The sequence below is a fragment of the Poecilia formosa genome, unplaced genomic scaffold, assembly GCF_000485575.1.
Source record: "Poecilia formosa unplaced genomic scaffold, Poecilia_formosa-5.1.2 Scaffold343, whole genome shotgun sequence".
Taxonomy (NCBI): Eukaryota; Metazoa; Chordata; class Actinopteri; order Cyprinodontiformes; family Poeciliidae; genus Poecilia; species Poecilia formosa.
The window spans coordinates 212,109-231,635 of NW_006800282.1; the positions used below are offsets into that span (position 1 = coordinate 212,109).

Sequence of the window (19,527 nt, forward strand, 5' to 3'; positions counted from 1 at the left end):
TTTATGACAGTGTCATGACAGTCTTATTCAACCCCCTTCAAATAAAGTGTTACCTCTATATGAAATACAAAAATTAGTTTGGGAAGCTAAAATACATTGCATTGGGCACAGTGCTACCTAACACACTGCTGGCTGGTGTTTACAAAGCAGCCAATACCAGAGCAGCAGATATTTTTCTTGGTCCTGATTGGTCAAGAGCCGAGAAAAAAAAAGATTTTTGATTTGTGCTTCTGCTGTGGTTGTTGACTCATACACTCTCCATATTATGCATATATTTGTCAGGACTCTGGGTTATTGAGTTTGGTTTTGATCTTATTATGTTTTAGTTCACTTTAGGTTAGCCCTTCATGGTCATTTCAGTTTTATTATTTGAGGTTATTTAGTGTGATTAGAATTGCCTTGTTTTCCTTATTTTCAATCCTTCATAGTGTTTCTAGTTGTGTTTATTCTTTAGTTTCTTTAGGTTCTGTTATTCTTGTATGTCTGAGCCTATGTCGAGCTCTCTTTATGATTACAGTTTATTTTTATTTAATCCTCCTAGTTATTCCTTATTTTGGCCTCTCTGTAGTGTTTCTAGTGTTTATTTCTTAGTTATTTTCATCACCCCAAGTTCAGTTATTCTTGCATGTCTGAGTTTAGGTATACTTTTCTTTAGTAGTTCCAGTTACGTCCTTCTAGCTTTCCCTGGTAGTATTTCTAGTATTTTGTTACTTTATGTTTAGTTAGTCTTTTGCCTGAATCTATATCGATCCTCCTTTAGCGATTCTAGTCAAGTTATTTCTTTGTTTAGTCCTTCTAGTCACCCTAGCTCTATGCCCACTAGTTCTTATTATTGTTAGATCAGCCTTCTTTCTGTTTAGGTTTATTCATGTTTTTCCCTCGTGTCTTTTTGTCTTCTAATTTATCAGGTTTTCCTCAGTATTAGTGTTTCTTTAGTTTTAGAAGTATTTTTAGCTCCCTGGTGTTTCCTCCCTGTTTTCCTCACTATATCTCCTTTGCCATCTTCTCCCCAGTCCTCAGCCAGCTCCTGTGCCAACTACTCACACCTTCAATCATTCATCTCATCTCATTAGGTCCATTGTTCCGTTTACTACCTCCCATTCAACAACAGTTTAAAGAGAGAATGTTTCGTTCTAGGAGGGTTTTGATCGTGTCATGATCATAGCCGCTCAAATAACAGTTCACTAAGACACGTTTCAGCTTATTTTGGCAAATATCATAAAGTAGAAATATTTCTATCAGTGCTGAAGTAAACACAGAGTTACATCAGACAAAAAAAAGCAAGCTTCAAAAACTTCAGCTTCCTCCAGCCACACTACCCTGCACGTTTTAGATGTTTCCTTGCTTTAATAGGCCTGATTCAGCTGATTTCAGTTCTGTCAATTGAAATCACCTGGACTGAAGCAAGGAAACACCTAAAACATACAAGCAGTGTGCCTTGAAGACCAGAGCAGGGTCTGTCCTGGAGGACATGTGTCCTGCAACTTTAAGACATGTCTCTGCTGCAAACACACCTGAGTCAAGTAATCAGGTCATTAGCAGGAGTCAGGAGAACCTGACTGCATACTGAGGACATGGTTTAGGTGTTGTCTGATTAAGTTTTGTCTGATTAAAAGTGCGGCTGCAAACCAGAAAATAGGTTTACTCGTGTCAACATGTCCAACATGTTCGACCAAATTATATTAATGCTCAGTGTCAGACATTCAGAGCCTCTGCTGGCCTTTTGACTGACCAGTTTGGACAGCGACAGAATAAAAGGACAAACTTGAAATATGTTTGATGTTGGTGATGTTGGTCAAAATGATCTTGTTTCAGTACATGTTTAGATAAATTGAATCAATCAACCATCCATTGTTGCCTCATGCTTTCTTAGGCTATTGGCATTTGTGGGATCCTGACAAGAAATCCAGCCTCTTCCTACGGTCAAAAGATCTGACCGTTAGCTCACCTGGTCTCTTCAAATTGCTCTTGTGTGGATGTAAACATTCATCGTCTCTATGCTGCGCTGTGATGGACTAGCTGTCTGTCTGGGGTGACGCTTGAATCTCATCCACTAACTGCACATAAACCAGCAAGCTTTGTTTTGTTTTGTTGGAAGTTCTGTTTTGCAGAATTTTGTTGGAACCTTCTGGACTGGCATTTTACAGGTACCAGAGTCTGTCATAGAGCAAAAACATGTAGGAATATCAACCTGTACATCTTAAACAGGAAAACATCGTCCTCACATGGTCTCTGATCACATGTAACATTTTGATCTGCCTTGTCAATTATATGGCAAAGGATGACGAACAGAGGTAAAAATATTATTTAATGAATAATTTATATGGTAGTTTTAATACCAGTCTGTGTAGAATTTAATCCAATTCTACACAGAAATCAAAGATCCATGAATGGGTTCAGGAATGGAAAGAGCAGAATGTCATGCATTGATGCATTGATTGTCGATTATGAAAGGATTTCCTATGTTACTTATGTTACTGATCTGTTTTCAGCAGCACTGGATTTCAGACATGGGTGTTTCTTCTCTGATGGTCAGTCTGGATTCCCTTTGAGTGCATGTTGCACACAGCAGCTGAAGTCCCAGATTAAGTTTTGTCTGATTAAAGGTGCAGCTGCAAACCAGAAAATAGCTTTACTCGTGTCAACATGTCCTACAAAACCAGGTTGGATGGATGGATGGACATTTGGATGCATTGAACTGCCTTTTCAGCTTTAAACATTATTATTTAATTGACTTTCAACTCCCCTTGTCCACCACTAAAATACATGCAAAGCAGGAAGCAACTGTGTAGTCATCCCCAGACTTAAACACATGGGTAAACCGTTTATTTCAGAGCCGTCTTTAAGAGTTGAGATGATCCTTTAATCCAATTCTACACAGCAATCAAAGATCCATGAATCAGGCCCATTATGAGCAGGCCCACGACTGCGCCAAGCTAGGCCTTCTGCATGTCATTACTGGAGTGCTGCACAGTAACAAAGCTGCTTTTAATGAGATTCTGCAAAGCTCCAAATCAGGCCGTCCCACCATGCATCCTGGCTAATTCACTTAAATATAATTCATTCTGAAAAACAATTGCCAATTGAGACGCAAGGAGGAGGTTTGTCCTCCTGATGAGCATGTAGGGAGTTCAACCTTCACAAGCAAGAGGCAGAAATGCCATTATCCATGTGAGGGATATTGCAGAGGAGGGGGAGTGGGGCCATCGGCAGCCAAACGTAGAGTGATTAACTCTAATGTCCTCAATGACCCCAGACTCACAAATGCAGATTTGGCAGCCAGGAGAGGCTTTAGAGTATCATTCATCCCATGGAAAGCTAATAAAATCAGATAATGCACAGCTAATGCTAACAGCACTCAGTTTTTATAAATAGCAGAATAAATATAATATTCAATTACTAGTTTATACACAGAGACAGAGAGAGAATTCAATTTCTATCTGTCTCTTCTATGAGGGTGATTCGTGTTGCCTGCAAAGTTTTTCTGACAAAGACAGAAAAATTATAGAATAAAATGCCATCAGTCACACACACGATCATAAACCGATGCTCTGTCAAACAAATGACATCAGCTGAGTTGTTCACATGCAGATTGAGATCCCCTGAATCACCCACTCCTGTCAGGCTGTGTCAATATATCTCCTGCAGGTGAGCGTGCCACAGTACATGAGGAAGATGAATTCACTGCTTTCTCCAGTCATCTGTTATGATTGTGAGCTTAAAAATTAGATCTTAGTGTGTGGTGCTTTGCAGAGCCGGGGCAGATCCATCATGCTGTCCATGTTCACTGTTTGGTTTAAAGAACTTTAATCACTTTCACTTACATGGAGCCAGAGAAGCAACACAAACACCAACATTTACCGTGTTTTTTCCAACAGGAGGCTTAACATAGAAAAAAATACAATAAAATATGGAAGTGATTGATATTTATTTAATCAACCCAACTTCACATAAAGAATCAGTTTTGTTATCCCATGATGTCATTTCTAACTAATAAAAGTCAGACTTGTGTGCCTGGTACACACAGTAGAGGAGTAAGTACCTTTGGTTACAAATCGCTTATTTCAACTATAGAAAGCAATAAACTGTTACATTATAAAAACTACAAAATATTTCTTTATTAAAAGATGAAATCAAGTTATTGTGTTGTTTACTTTAAACAATACAATATCCTTATGGTTCCATGTTTGGGCCTGACAGTGACCTCTGCAGATTACAGTGTTCACAGTTATGATGGCATGACATGTCTCTAGCGTATTGTAACAGGAAGTCCCTCAGACTGAACCCAGGCTCTCAGCCAACAACAGATGTCTCTCCTCATCACACCGTTCTCAGATCAGTCAGGATTACCAGCAGATTAATATCAAGGATGTAAAAGCATCAAGGCATCGGTGTGCGATGGAGTGATGTCTCAGGCACACCCCTGTTAAATGGTCTAACAAAGTGTTAGACTTGGTGGAAGAAAAGCTGGAGGCTGAGATCAGACCACCTGTCAGAGTGGCCCAGCAGGATCTGTGGGCGGCGGCTTCCTTAACCAAAACACTGACTTTCTTTAACTAAACGCTCCCATCTGTTGAGTGGCCATTGTCTGTTAAGTAGTGCAGCTGCAGAGCACCTCCTCCTCCTCCTGCTGCTGTTATTCAAATACTGTTACTAACCACTGATTTATTCATAGGCTTTACACACTCTGCCATATCCACCCTTCACCACGACCTCCCTCTGGCCCCCCATGCCACCCACCCCACACACACGCCCGACACTCCATAGTTGTCTTGTTGCTGCTTGACTCATCACATCCTCCCCTTTCTGCTGGTCCAGTCGGACCTCCCAGCATCCAGCTGTCACTCAGACTCAGCTCAGCTCTTTGACACTGACTGCTGAAAGGAAGGGAAGCACAGCTTAACACTGGATCCTGTACAATGGTACATTTAACCACTTATAAAAACATCTCTGATTCAACTATAAATTTCATCATGGAGGTTGAGTCACTTTGACAATAAAATTTTTTAGATTTTTTTATGACTTTCTTCAAATTCAGATGATGACATCCAACTGAATGACTTGGGTCAAATGTTTTAGGAACCATTTCACAAGCTTCTCCCAGTAGAATGCTGGAGTGTTGGTCCACTGGTCCTGACAGAACTGGTGGCACCGCCCACAAACTTCCCATAGTAGACCAGGGTTTGTGATGTCCACTCCTAAACACTGGCTTTTTGTAATGAGTTTGGTAGTATGCTCAAAGTCATTATCTTTTTAGAAGAACTTATTTGTGCCAGATTTTACCATCCTGGATGAAGCTTTGAGAAATTGCTTTGGAGCATGTTCTTCCATGATCCCATCTTTTTTGTAAAGTGCACCATTCCCCCCTGCTTCAAAAAACCTCCACATAATGCTTCCACAGTTGATGATGTTTTCAGTCTTGCAAAAGTTTCTTTTCCTGCTGAATTCATCAATGGTCTTAGGTTTTGCAAAAGGTAATGCTTCTTTTCATTCTGCTTTGGAAGGAATTACTTCTTCCTCCGTGACTTTTATTTGAACAGAATGACATTCCCATGCTATTCATGTTTGGATGTAATTGTTTGAATGGATGACAAAGGCATTTTCATTTATTTGGAAATTGTTTTCAAGGTTGAAGCAGACTTATGGAAGTCCACAATTCTCTTCCTGATGTCTTAGGGGTTTTTTTTGTTTGTTTGTTTCCTGCAATGCCACACAATAAAGCAGAGAGATTGAAATTTTGTCGTAGCAGACATAACGATATGATTTTAATTATAAGTTGTAGAGATAATAAAGTTTACACAGAGTCTGTAGTTTCAACTTTTAGCCATCTGAAGGTTCTAAAAATAATTTAAATCTGACAAAATAAACAAAATAATCTGTTTCAGGAGAAATATCAAATGCCTTGTAATGTATCTTTAATTCAACTGTTTCATATAAATCAACCAATAAAACTTATATTATGCTTCTTATTTTTATAACATTATTTTGTTGTGTGGTCTTTTATGTCAACTTCATCTTTCACCAAACTCAAACAGTAAGCATAATTGTTGCCAGATGTCCAATTATATGTAACCTAAAAATAACCTGAAACAGATCAATCCTGGACTGAGAACAAATGACAGAAAGAAGAGCAACAGCATACAACATGAACCAAAAGCAAAATGAAAAACAATATATTCAAATGGAATATGTCATAAGAGCAACTGACTGAGATTAAGAAAGGTAAGACAATATAAATAATGTTTCTTGAAGTAATAAATTAATTAAACAAATTTTATACAGAAAATTATGTGACTCAAATTTTTGTTTAACAGATTTGACATTTTATTTTTTCTTACTTATTTCAAATGACGATACCCAGCCTCCTATTTACTACAAAACAACTTACATCTCACAACAGAAAATAAAACTTAAGGAAGCACATGAACTATTAGAACACTATAACCTAAATCAAATAACTCCAACCTGCTTACCTTCATAAATCACATCAAGATTTTGTTTAGTTATTTGCTTTTAATTTTTTTGTTGCATTTTTCATGTCACTTTGTTTTTCCGTGTTGCTCTGCAACGCTGCAGCAGGTAGATTAACCTCCAGATTAGCTCTTCTTTACAGGAGGAGACATCTTGTGTGTTTGCTAGATCTTCTGTCTGGCTTTTTGTGAGTGATTTCATGCTGTTTACCCCCCATGTTCATCCCACCCCTCTGAAACCCTTTCTGACGGGTGTTGTGTTTCCTGTCGGGGTGAGCTAGACACATAGAGCCAGTTAATGCCTCTGCCTGAGGGAAATATGGCCTCTTTTATAATGGAGGGTTTAAGTGATGAGTTCACGTCACCAACCGTGAAGCTGTCAGCTGTGGAGCTTTGGCCGGGCCTGGGTCACAGTGGGAACGAGCCTCATCAAAGTGGGTGTGGGGAGACGAGGCCCACCCACAGTCTTCCCTTAGACTTTAATTCAGGGCGGATTTTTGCTCCCCACCTTCCCACCAGCCCTCACCCTGCAGGCCCAAGCAGTTTTACAAGCCCTCCAATGGATAAAGGCAGCAGGATGGGTGTGTTGCTGCTGTTTGACTGCACAGGGCTCACTGAATAAAGCGGGCCATTCATGCTGCCATTCAGCAGAGAGACGTTCTGCTGGTGCTGCCACCAGAGCCAGCTGCAAGGGCTTTGACTCATCTTCAGATCATCTGAAGGTTCTTTTCCATCCTTGTTTCCTCCTTTGAGGCAGGATGAGATTATGGGGCGGATGAGTGGCTGCTCTTCTTCTTATGCTCGAGTGGAAAGTCAGAGCACTCACACACACTCAATGAGCTCCAAACACACAACAATACACTCACTCAAAGAAGCTTCCTTCAGTCTCACAATTCAACTACATCATGTCTTTAACATGTCAACTGGGATTTTGTTTCCAATAAGTCTATCATTTTCCCTTTTCTATGAAAAGATTATTTCCTTTATTTTCACTGCTGTGTAAAATGTATTTTATTGTGATGCTGCTGTTCTTGTTTGATCACTATGCTGTGTGCCCATAAGAAAAAGAACTCTTCACCTTTTCCAAAAGCAGATTTCACTGATTATCAATTCAGTTATCAGTTTTTAATATTCAGGATGAATATTAACTCTTTCATCTGAGAAGGATTGTTTGGGAAGATATTTTGCATACTTCGACACGCTGAAAAGATGTTTTCTGGAAATGATGAAAGTAGTAAATTTGTCTAGCCCTAATTTTTGATGGGTATTGGGGAAAAAAGTATTTTTTATTAAAAAGTATATGCGGATGCCATGTTCATATAAAGGTTTTAAATATATGCTTTTATTGAATTAATTCTCAGTTCTTGTCCTCACATATGGACCCAGACATACACTATAAATGCAAAATGATATGCAACGGGAAATGGAATTAACTTTGAACCAGTTTTCCTCAAATTGCTATCAACGATTACTTTTAGTAATTTGTGGTTGAAAAGTCTTTCTAACTCACTCTGCTTGAGCTTTGTTAATATGGAAACAGTAAGTTTTTGATAATTGTGCTTTTTCTTCTGTGTTGGAAACTACTTTGACTCAATACTGAATGCATCCAAGTACAAATGCGTTTTTGAGGTGTTTTTTCTTTTCTGTAGCAAGAAATCTATCTCACCCAATCAAACCTTCATAAAAAAAAGAAGAACCAATCAAGAAAATTGGGTTGTTTAAGTTACATGAACTTAATTTTTGGAGGGATTAGTTTTACTACTTGATTTAGTTCTGATTACTTAAAATAAATTAGGTTTATTTACTCACTAATCTTAAGTTTACTTAATTTAATTTTTTTAAGCATCGAGTTTGCATAATTTTTTTAAGTAAGTTGAACTAATAAGATTTCACAGTATACCCTCCTTAATTGCTTTGTGTTAATATTTAGTTTTTAACATAATCAGATGTTTACACAGCTGTTTCTATTGTATTAAAAATACAAATGCATGCATTTCAATTTTATATTTAAAAATTCTAATAAAGTGAGAAATGATGACTAATAAAACTGAGTTACAATTTCTGATAAACATGATAAACATGAGTAATGGTTTTGAAACCTTGAGTTCTTTAGTAATTGATTATTTTGAACACAATACTTTATGTAAGCAAAGTTTGATTTGTTTGGTTTTTGATAGAGTAAAAACTAGACCATCCCAGGCCAATCATTCAGTTTATTAATGATAGTAATGATTTATTAATGATTACTAATTTGGTGTAGAATTAAATGTGGCTCTATTGTCTAATCACCATAACTGTACGAATTGTAAGTGGCCTGTTCTTATCCACCTCTATATCAAGTGTGATGCTACATACCAGGATCTGGAGTTCAGGATAAGACCTAGAGATTTACAAAAGGAGCAAACAATAAAAATGAAATTTTATGTATATATCATATATTTCCTTTTTTTTCCAGATCATTTTCTGTAAAACTGGGAAATGATTTTGGATGAAAATCAGAGGAAATCTTCAGTTTCTGATTAACTGAAATCAGATCATCCTATATCAACCTAGTCATCCCCCCTTCTGGTGCACAATTTAAACTTCTTCACCACATTTAGATTCTCATGCGCTTAGTATGATTGTATGAGTCACTAACAAGCAATTCACCAGGTGCACCTAATAAAAAACGTGGTGAGAGTATAAATAGTCTCGTTGGATCTAAACCCAGGTGGGGATGCTCTGTTTGCAGCACCTGAAATCATGTCATGTAAATGTCTTTTTAACTGATTGGAAGCATCTTTATAATTAGGAACTATTACGCTCATCAGTTGAGGACAAATTTTATGTGGATTATCAAAAGCAAATTAAACATCATCAACAGACTAATGTGGCTTTGATGGTGCTGCATGCAGTGGCTTAACTAATGAGAGTCGTCCTCTCTGTGGCTGAGTGGCCCCATTACATCAGGCTGCCCAACTTAATGTTAGGAGGTGTTAACAGATAGATTTGCTTAATCTGTTCACTACATCAACAGTCAGCATGAGGCAGGTCAGCAGTCAGTGTGTGTTTGTGTGTGTCAAGCAATTTCACAGTCTGTAGTCATGCACAGTTAAACTCTACTGTGGCCCAGTTTGGGGTAGAGGGGCATGTGGAGCTGTGGGGATGGAGGGGTCTGGTGGTTTTGGTGTCAGGCAGAATGGTAATCTTCAAGTTCATTCAGCTTGATTAAACCAGAGCAGGGACTTTTCTTCCTGGCTAATTATGTGGAAATTACAGAGACAATAAAGCATCTGGTAGTCTTTCTTCTTCCTTCACGTTTTCCTCAACAGTGTGACAGGCTGATGCATTGTGGGTGAGCCAGCTCTACGCTGAGGTCAGCAAAGAGCAAATAGATGAATTTATAACTTTGGCTTTTCACAGTGGACAAGCACCAATCATTGTCTGGACCCCTCCTCCCATCAGTCCCAGAGGCCACCGACCCCCCTCCACATGTTTTCTTCCTCTGCCTGTTTTATAAAAACTCTTACTACTTTAATGGATAGACAAAACCAAAGGAATCAACTAGAAAATGTGGCTAAAGAGTTAGCTTTGATCTAATTGCATAAATCTCACTGATCCAGCTGAAAGCTTGTGGAGAAAGAAGACTCTGAGAACTAAAGGATCAGTCTCCCATTCTGTTTTTTTAATTTCTAGGAAGCAGCATTAAACCTGCAGTCTCAGAGCAAAGATCTCTGTGAGGAACATTTGGACCAATCAAATCTCTGATATGAGTTTGAGCTTGATTATTAAGGGCTTTATATGTGAGAAGGTGAACATTGAGTTCTATTCTGGATTTAACAGGAAGCCAGTGAAGAGAAGTGTTGTGTAAATTTCTGTTATCAGAGAATGAGAGTCTGTCTTCTTTATTAGTAACTCATAGTTGTAGGCTCTCTCACACATACACAGTAACAGAACAATAAAAAAACACCCATATACACAAAACACTATCACTCCTTATTTAGATCAAATTAAAATAAAATAGTTCAAATGAAATTTTCTATTATAAAAGCTAAAATAGCAAAAATATGATCTCTCTTTTTTTATATTCTTTATTTAACATTCAACATTTTTACAATGAAACATAAAACGCACAGAACTAGGGGCACTGATTCACAGTTAGAAAGAAAAAGAAAACATTACAAGATGTTCCACATAGTTACGCTTCCTTGCTCTTGTATTCCAGCCATTTACACCAGCATTTGTTGTAACAATGTCCTCTTATATGTAAAAGATATGTCAGTTTTTTCATACAGAAAATCTCCTCCAAGACTTCCCGCCAATGGTCCAGCTGGGGAAGAAGTTTCTTTAGCCAAACCCTGTAATAGCTTTTTTGCTTGCAATTGATAGAATTTTAAAAAGATACTCATTTTCTTTTTGAAACACTTTTCCAGTTAACAGCCCCAGCAGAAAAATTCTGGGGTCATTGGGGATGACATACCCCAAAATGATCCCAGTAGTCTGGCAGATACCATCCCAGTAAGGTGCCAACTTTGGGCAGGACCAAAATACATGAGAGTGATTGACTTTCTGATGGCCACATAGTCTCCAACATTCCTGTTCTTCTCCTCTATGTCTACTAATAATTTGAGGTGTAATAAAGTATCTAATTAAGCACTTCCATCCATATTCTTACCATCTTTTAGAACTGGTAGGTGTCTGTTGTGTCAGACACATTGAAAGACAATCACCCTCCGTAATTTTCTCTCCCAATTATCTCTCTTTTTAATTTTCATCAGAACTCTTTGTGCAGCATTTTGGATCAGCTGAAGGCTTTTAACTGTATTTTGTGAACTTCCTGATAGTAAAGAATTACAATAGTCCAACCTTGAAGTAACAAATGCATGGATAGTTTTTCAACATCACTCCTGGACAAAATATTTCTAATTTTGAAAATATTCTATAGATGAAAGAAGGAATACCTAGACACCTGTTTATTATGGGATTTATCCTGGTCAAAAATAACTCACATATCTTTACTTTGTCATTAGAGGCCATTTTAAAGGCAGCCAGATCAAGTCACTGACTAAGCAGGTTCTTTTTCAGATGTTCTGATCAAAAAACAGTTTCTGTCTTAGAAGAAAATTTAATGTCCTCAATACATACATGCCTGTAATTTACCAAGAGATTGGATTCATAAGGACTTATGGATATATATAGCTGAGTATCATCAGCATAAAGATGAAAATGTATCCCAGGATGTCTGATGATTTTTACAACTGGAAGCATAGATGTATTGTAAAGAGAATTAGTTCAAGCACAGAGCCCTGTGGTACTCCACAAGTAACCCAGGAGAGTGAAGATTTATCGTTCACATGAAGACACTGCAATCTGTCTGGTGCTTTTAATGTTTATGATGAAGTCAATATATGGATAAAATTTGAAAAGATTGTGCTGTTTGCACACTTATAAATAAACACACTGGATTAGAGCGGATGTCTCTTTACTCATACATATGAAATGATTCTCATACAGCAATGTATGGTTTCAATCCAATTTGGTCTTGGCTGCTCTTGGACAGGCTGCCACCTCTGGAAACATCAAATCTGTGTTCAAACTGGAGAAAGATGACAAGGCAGTTATTTGATGCAGGTAGTTATTAACTGCTTATAACCGTTTTAAGATAATCCCTCTTTAAAAATTCTGAAGAATCCCTTTAAAGTCACAGCAAGGTGCAGTAATGACAGCTGTTGAAAGAAAATCCCTTCATGCTCCTGAATGTACACTCAATAGTTTTAGCAGAATTGTGTTAGTTAGGATTAGACCTGGCTGAATGACGTTTTGGTTCTTCACTGATCCACTGAAATGTTTAGTTGGCAATTCAAGGTCTAAATCTATCAACTACATAGGAGTTGGTAGATTGACAAACACATGCTTGATGTGTTTGTCAATCTATGTTTGACAAACACATCAAGCATAGATTTTATTTTGTCTAGATTTTAGGCAAATCTAGACAAAATACAAATAAAAATTTTACAAACCCATAAAAGTTCAAAGAATTTCCAGTTAACTTGCTAAAACAAAGAGTAAAATAAAATGAGACCTTTTAACACATCATGAGAAACAATAAAATGCACTTTCCTACTCTCATTTTGCAGTTTATGCATCTTTTATTCCACTCTTTCATTCCGTCTTAGCTTGTCACACTTGTGATATGAGGAAGAGGTGAAGAAGACACAAGGAGAGAGGAGTCTAGGCAACAGGAATTTAATCAAACCGAGACTCTGTGACTTTGAGTGGAATTCTGTTGGTTCCTCTGACCTCCGGCTGCATGTTTATTACTTAAATGAGAAAGTATCTCGTGTTTTTGTGCCTTTTCTGTTCTCTTTAAGCTGCCAGGCTTTCTCACCTCATCTCTTCCTCCTCCTAGTGTCCAACTCGTCTCCCTCCACAGTTCTGCTGTGACCTGCCATAATTAAATGTGTACTTCATTAATGTAAATTGGGTAGCTTTTAATACCCTTGTTGAAATTCTGAAGAAAGTGCAGTGGCCTCGCGAAATGCTCCAGCATCATTGCAAATTAGATTAGGGACCAAGAAAGGCAGTAAAATTAGAATGATAATGGTTGATATGGCTGCCTGACAGGCATGATTATTCAAGGATCAATGGGATGTTGAATGCTGTGGCGCAGCCCACTTCTCAAAGGCCGGGGGACAAACGTCAGCCTACAGATGTGCCTTTTGGAAGCACATGAAATTAGTTTAATTTGGTAAATGGCAGGGATTTAGAAGCTTTTAGCTTGACTGTAACAAGACAAGAATACATTGTAATGTTTTGCTCTTGTTTTATTAGCATAAAACCGGGTTGGGCCGATTTGCATTCCCAACAAGTCAGTTTTTTTTTCTCCATCACATGCTTTTTCCCCCTCTATTAGATTGCATTTGCATTCACTGCTTAGATCGAACACCGTTTTTTAACCTGATCTAATCCTTTTAAAGGGGAGGCGGTGGCTTGATTTCATTCCAACTAATCTAATCACAGACACCAATTACCGGACAATTTTGATTAAAGTCCAATAAGTCTAATAAAGATTAGAATATTCCTAAACCTGATAAGACCTGCTGTCTCAGATCCTGTCAGCTTTGGGTAAAATTATCATCACTGACAAGTTCAGAAGTCAAAATATGCAAATGTTTTGATTGCACATTTAGAATAATAGCATGAGTGCAAGGCTTATGATCAAGCAGCTAAAACAGAGTATGGCATTTAATTCAGCTTCTGACCATCTGACTTCATTGGCTCAGTGGTTCTGTGGGTGGACAGTCAGGCCAGAGTGTGTTCTCTGTGAGGAGATGTGAGAAATCATTAAAGAAAACCTTTAGGGTAAAGGCAAACATAAAACACAGATTACTATGTTAAACACATCAGCCTTAAATGTGCATTTGCATATTTCTAGTATGTCAAATATGCATACAGTTCAAAACAATACTAATAAATTATCACTGTCATCTCTGTTCTTGCTGTTTTCTGAGAGCGTTTCATATTTATTTATACTGCCACCTACAGGTAAGGGGGAATTCTGCTCCAACATTTTTGAACATGAAATCGTCATGAGACCTTCAGTCAGGAGGTAAGGAAACAACCACACAGGCACTGTTTTAATAATAATAATAATAATAATAATAATAATAATAATAAAGAAAAACTGAACAATTAAATTGTTTGAAATAACACAACTAATATTATCCTGGTTTAAACTTGAAAAAAAAATCTCAACAGACATAGAAATTTAAGGAAAGGTGAGCTTTATTATCCCCATTAAAGGTTCAATCCATTCCAAGCAGAGCCTCTTTTTTCTTCTGCTTCACATTTTTATTCATTGTTCTTATTAGTTGTTGTAATCAATAACCACTGCACTCATGTAGTTCCTCTCTCCATTCCTCTAACTTCATCTTTTGCCTTTATGACTTTTGTGTCCAAAATCCTTTTATTTTCTGGTTTTCTTACCCTCAGGTGCCAGGCAAATTATGGGATTTTAGTTTTCATTTAGCATGTAATAATTATTTTCCTGAAATGAATTAAACTCCACAAAGTGTGATCCTCTCTTACAAAGTGATATCGAAAGTAGTTCGTTTCAGAAAGAAATTCATGAGGCTTCAAGCAAATTCATACAAGTGTAATTAAAGACCCTGTGTTGTAAGTAGAATCTTTCCTGTTTCTAATGGTTGTCCTTGGGTGGAGTAGTGACCTTCTCTCAGCTGTAACCGTGGCTACCACAGATATGACGTCCACCTGATGCTTCTGTTCTTTAACCTGCCAGGAGGGGCAGAGGTTCGTGGCAAAGTGGCAAATGGCAGCCCCATAATTAATCAGCTTCCACTGTAATTAAAGTGTCCATCAACAAGCTTGGAAGGACGATGCCCCCACTCCTCCCTCCTTGGCCCCAGGCTGCAGGAAATCAACCTGCAAAAATAATGAGTTCACTTTTAACTGTGTTTCAGGAAGATCAAAACAGCACAGTAGAAGCTGAGGACACCAGTCAGCAGATGGATCTTCACATCTGAAGTGACATAAAACTATTTTCCTACATCATGACTCGCATTTTTGCTTTCACCTGACCAAAAAATCAACCAGCGTAAACCAACAAGGTGCTAAAACTAATGTGCAATTAAAATGCAAGTCAAAACACATCACAAGCACAAACATACTATTTGGATTTACGCCATCGTAATACCAAACGCTCTTAGATGTCTTCATTTGGTCTATGTTTTAGATTTAGACAGCATGGCTCAGTATTTGAACAGTCAAATCAAACCGGTGGGCTTCTTGTTCGCTTGGCTACAAAATCAGCATAACAGCAGCAAATGGAGGAGGATTCAAAAGTTGTCATTTCAAGGTAGAGTTACAAGACTGAGTTCATGTTGGCCTATGACTAAAAACAATAAAGCTGTTTCTGAATTGCAACAACGATGTTTAATCTTTTTGGAAACACTAAACAATAAATATCTCTGAGGTTGTGTCTTACCAAAAAACTGAATTAGAGGCCAACTAATATTATTATCAACCAGTTGGTAATTCAGACAATTTTTACCTTTTGTATTGGTCTTAATCATAACTACCAGTGTGAATGGTAAGAATTACTACTGTTTCTGTTTGTACCTATTTATATTTTCTCGTCAAATATTCAATGTTACTTTTAGAAGAAAAACTTGCATAATGTTCACCAGTGGCGCTGCCAGGAATCTTGGGCCCCCTGACAAAAAATTAAATTGGGCCCCCCCTCACGCAGCTGCTGTTACAATTTCTTGAGTCTACTTGACCCATCAAAAGCGTCACAATTTCAAAGCCTTGCAACGGCCTTACTTTGTTTGGTCCAACACTGATAACTAGTACAATATTTACTGCTCATGAATTTTACATGCAAGAGTAAAATTCAGTATGTATACAGTAGGTTGCTTAATTTTTTCTGTTAGTTTTAGATTACTGAAATGTCTCCCCATGAGCAACAGTCATAGGCAACATGCTAAATTTACATGAAGCAATCCAGACTTCTCAAAAAAATTATATTTAGTTGCATTTTATTCAAGCTGCAGTATATAACTTTAATTTAAAAAATATGTTTTCTCCATATTTGTTAAAGTTGTCACCATGTTGTGACAGTTTGCTATGAGACAGATAATCCATGAAAACAATCAATCTCCTCCACCTCCTTCCTGAACTACTATTGCTGGCTAAAGTAATGCACCATTCTGACCAAAACAACCAATCAGAACTAGTAGGATGCTCTTAGCACTGACAATCAACTTCATTCACTCACTGCTAAATGTGCTAATGGTGGAGAAATAACTTATTGTTACAGGAAAATAATTTATCTGCCATCACTGGTAGCTATGCTTACTAGACTAAGCATTTACAACAGGCCATGCTAGCTACAGAATAGCACAGAGTGATGGGGAGGAAGGATAAGCAGCCACATGAGATTGTGATTGACAGCACTAAAACTCTCCTGCCACTGACTGGTTGTTTCTAGATAGCACTGGGAGAAAGCAGAGGAAATAGATTGTTCACATATTACCTCTCATGCCATACTGTCACAACATAATGACAGTTTTAATAAATATGTGAAAAATATATTTTTTTGTAAAAGTTACATAAGGCCGCTTTAATTTCACTTAGGAGAGGACAGGTCAGAAGGAACGTGGGTTAGAGCTGCTGCTGACTGACTCATCTGTTGTTAAGTGGTAAAAGGTACAAGGGACAAGTTCAATATATGAATATGCTGGTAATTTATTTCCTTAATTCATTAAATGCTAGTGAAATGGAGGCAAACAGTAGTCTGTAGCTAAGCTATGCTAAATAGTTGATAATCTCACACAGTCTACTTACCTCTCTTGGAGAAAAACTGGGTTATAAATTAACATTCTTGCCTTTTTCTCTCTCTCTCCCTCTCTCTATTTTGTTTTTGAAAACCTGATTTTATAACTTTTCTTAGCAGCATAGTAACTGCCACAATCGTTCTTGTTTCCTACTGTCTGCTGCTGAACAGCATCACTCTCAAGCGCTCCAAGCAGGAACAAACCATTTCATTTCCTGGGTGGGGGGGGATGTTCAGGGCAAATATGGATGTGTGTTTTTTGATCTGGGAGTGGGAACATTAAATTTTTACTGCTAAAAACAATCTTTGAAAATACAATATGATTAATTTTGTAACTGACAGGGTCTCATTTTTTTATTTCTATGAACAATAGATAAATTGTGGAGGACCCCCCTGCTGGTCAGAGCCCCTAGAATTGTCATCACTTTTCCCCTCTATACCGTGCCCCTGATGTTAGCTTCATAACAAAGCCTTCATGCAGTTGTCGTTTCCAATTTGAATCTTGTGACAGAACTAAATCATTATGTAGCCTTTGTGATAATTAGGTTTGTCATTTATGACCAAGTTTTTATTCCATTGGGAGTTCCTGTCTTTAAAAGGCATGAGGCGCAGTCATGATCCAGCCTGCTGCTGCTCACTCACTCCTGCTTAAAGGAACAAGCCTAACAGGAAAGCTGCACATGTGTCTTTCCACACACTCACATGACACGGTCCATGTGCATAGTGACATGTGTGCATTTATAAGTTATTTCAGTACCAGCAGAGGAACAGGAGACTGGGCAGCACATTGCCAAAATCCATCCCAGGTACACACTGTAAAAACAAAATGGTTGAACGAACTTAATTGAATTGCTTCAATTGGTAAGTTTATCCAACTTCATTCATTTGACCAACTTAAGTTATGTCTATCCAACTCAATTTACTAAGTTTACCCAATCAAGATATTATGATCATTCAACTCAATTCATTAAGTTTTTTTAACTTAATTCATTAAGTGTGTTTAAAATGATAAAATTAAGTCATTCTTACTCAGATCATTTAGTTTACTTCAGATAAAGAAGCAAAGTAATAAAGGATCTTTCTAGGCTCAGACAGCCTTTTTTATTTGAGAGTATTTAGAAAGGAAAGTGAGTAATGACAGAGAGGGAAAGATGCAGCTAAAGTCATCAGGCTGGAATCAAACCTGCGGCAGCCACATCAAAGACTCAGCTCTCCTTTATATTTGTTGTGCTACTCCTGCTCCACCACAGCACCCTGGTTAGTATGAACTGTCCCTGGTGAAGCTTGCATCATGACGTCAGACATGATGCAAGAGTGCACTCTAAAAAGTGTACTCTAAAAATAGACTTTTTAGAGTGTTCTAAAAAGTCTATTTTTGGCTAAAAGTATTTCTCAGTCTGGCTGAAGAAAGAGAGGTGGGACACTCAGATGTGGATGATCAGTGGCCAAGTGATACTGTCTTGAGGATGTTTAAAAAGCAAGAAAACCGAGACCAACAGCTTTATGCATGTCTTTATAGTAAAAACATTTTTTTTATTTTATTTAATTAACCATTTGTGAATGGATCGAAGACAACTAGTCCAGAAAAAAATAGCAAAAATAGGCACCTGTTGGATCACAAATCGCTTCTCCTTTTTTCTTTTATTTTCAGATGGACACTGTTATTCTACACCTACCCCATTCAGTAGTGTGTAACCTTGAGCTAATCTCTTTCTCGCAGCTTAATGCTGGACATGCCCAGCTAGTAGCCTCTTAATGCAGCCATTTCTCAGTGAGGATGCTCAGCCTCCCACCACCTAGAATCAATGCTAAAAACTGGGATTAGTCATTCTAAATCATGCAGCTGTGGTCGAAGGAAGCCCCCCAAAAAATCATTAAACAATCATGTATTCCCATTGATTTATTCTAAATACCTGAGGAGAGAGCAGATTAAAGCAAGGGAAGAGGCAGCTAATGCAGATGAAGGAGCTGAAGCAATTGAGGGGTGGGGGTCCGGAGGGAACGCTTCTGTCTTAATCAGAAGGAAACAATACTGTTGCAATTACAAGCCTAAGCAGGTCTATTAAGGCTTCTTCACTTGACACATTTATGCATTTCAGATACTGCAGGACACATTAAATGGAGTTAACTCAAGAGCTAGTCCCTTTCCACTGTAAGCAGCAGGACTACCAGAAGCTACCAGCACTTCCTGTTGTTGTCAGCCTCACTACGGATCCAGGAAAGGTTTGCAACAACCAGCTCAGGCAGGTTAATAAGTTCTGTTAGACTTCCACTACCTTCATGTTTCTAATCATGGCTGTACAATAATTTAATTTTAGTTTTATCAAAAAGCAATTTGACCACCCTTTCATTTTTAAACTACTCCCTTGCTCTTTTTTGACTTCTCCAGCGCCTTCAATACCATCCAGCCCCGTCTACTACAGGAGAAATTGAACAGCATGGCTGTGGACCCCCATTTGGTGCACTGGATAATGGATTACTTGACCAACAGACCACAGTTCGTCAAGATGGCGAACTGTAGGTCCACCATTCTGACCAGCAACACAGGGGCTCCACAGGGCACGGTTCTTTCGCCCCTCCTCTTCATCCTCTACACCTCTGACTTTAAATACAACTCAGCTACATGCCACATGCAAAAATTTTCGGACGATGCTGCTATTGTGGCGTGTATAAAGGAGGGTGGAGAGGGGGAGTACAGGAGCCTGGTGAAGGACTTTGGAGCAT

General features: G+C 38.1%; 2 long non-coding RNA genes across 2 annotated transcripts in view; both read left to right on the forward strand.

Annotated features, from left to right (window-relative positions):
* The window catches only part of LOC107833198 (uncharacterized), a 28,051-nt gene extending 9,435 nt beyond the window's left edge, over positions 1-18,616 (forward strand). The window contains exons 3-5 of the long non-coding RNA XR_001658907.1: positions 2,155-2,159; positions 7,949-7,954; positions 18,604-18,616. This is a non-coding gene — a long non-coding RNA (uncharacterized LOC107833198). The remainder of the gene's footprint in view (positions 1-2,154; positions 2,160-7,948; positions 7,955-18,603) is intronic.
* On the forward strand, positions 16,253-16,539 carry LOC107833199 (uncharacterized). The gene is made up of 2 exons (XR_001658908.1): positions 16,253-16,447; positions 16,479-16,539. It is a non-coding gene; the product is annotated as an uncharacterized LOC107833199 (long non-coding RNA).
* Positions 18,617-19,527: the final 911 nt, after the last annotated feature.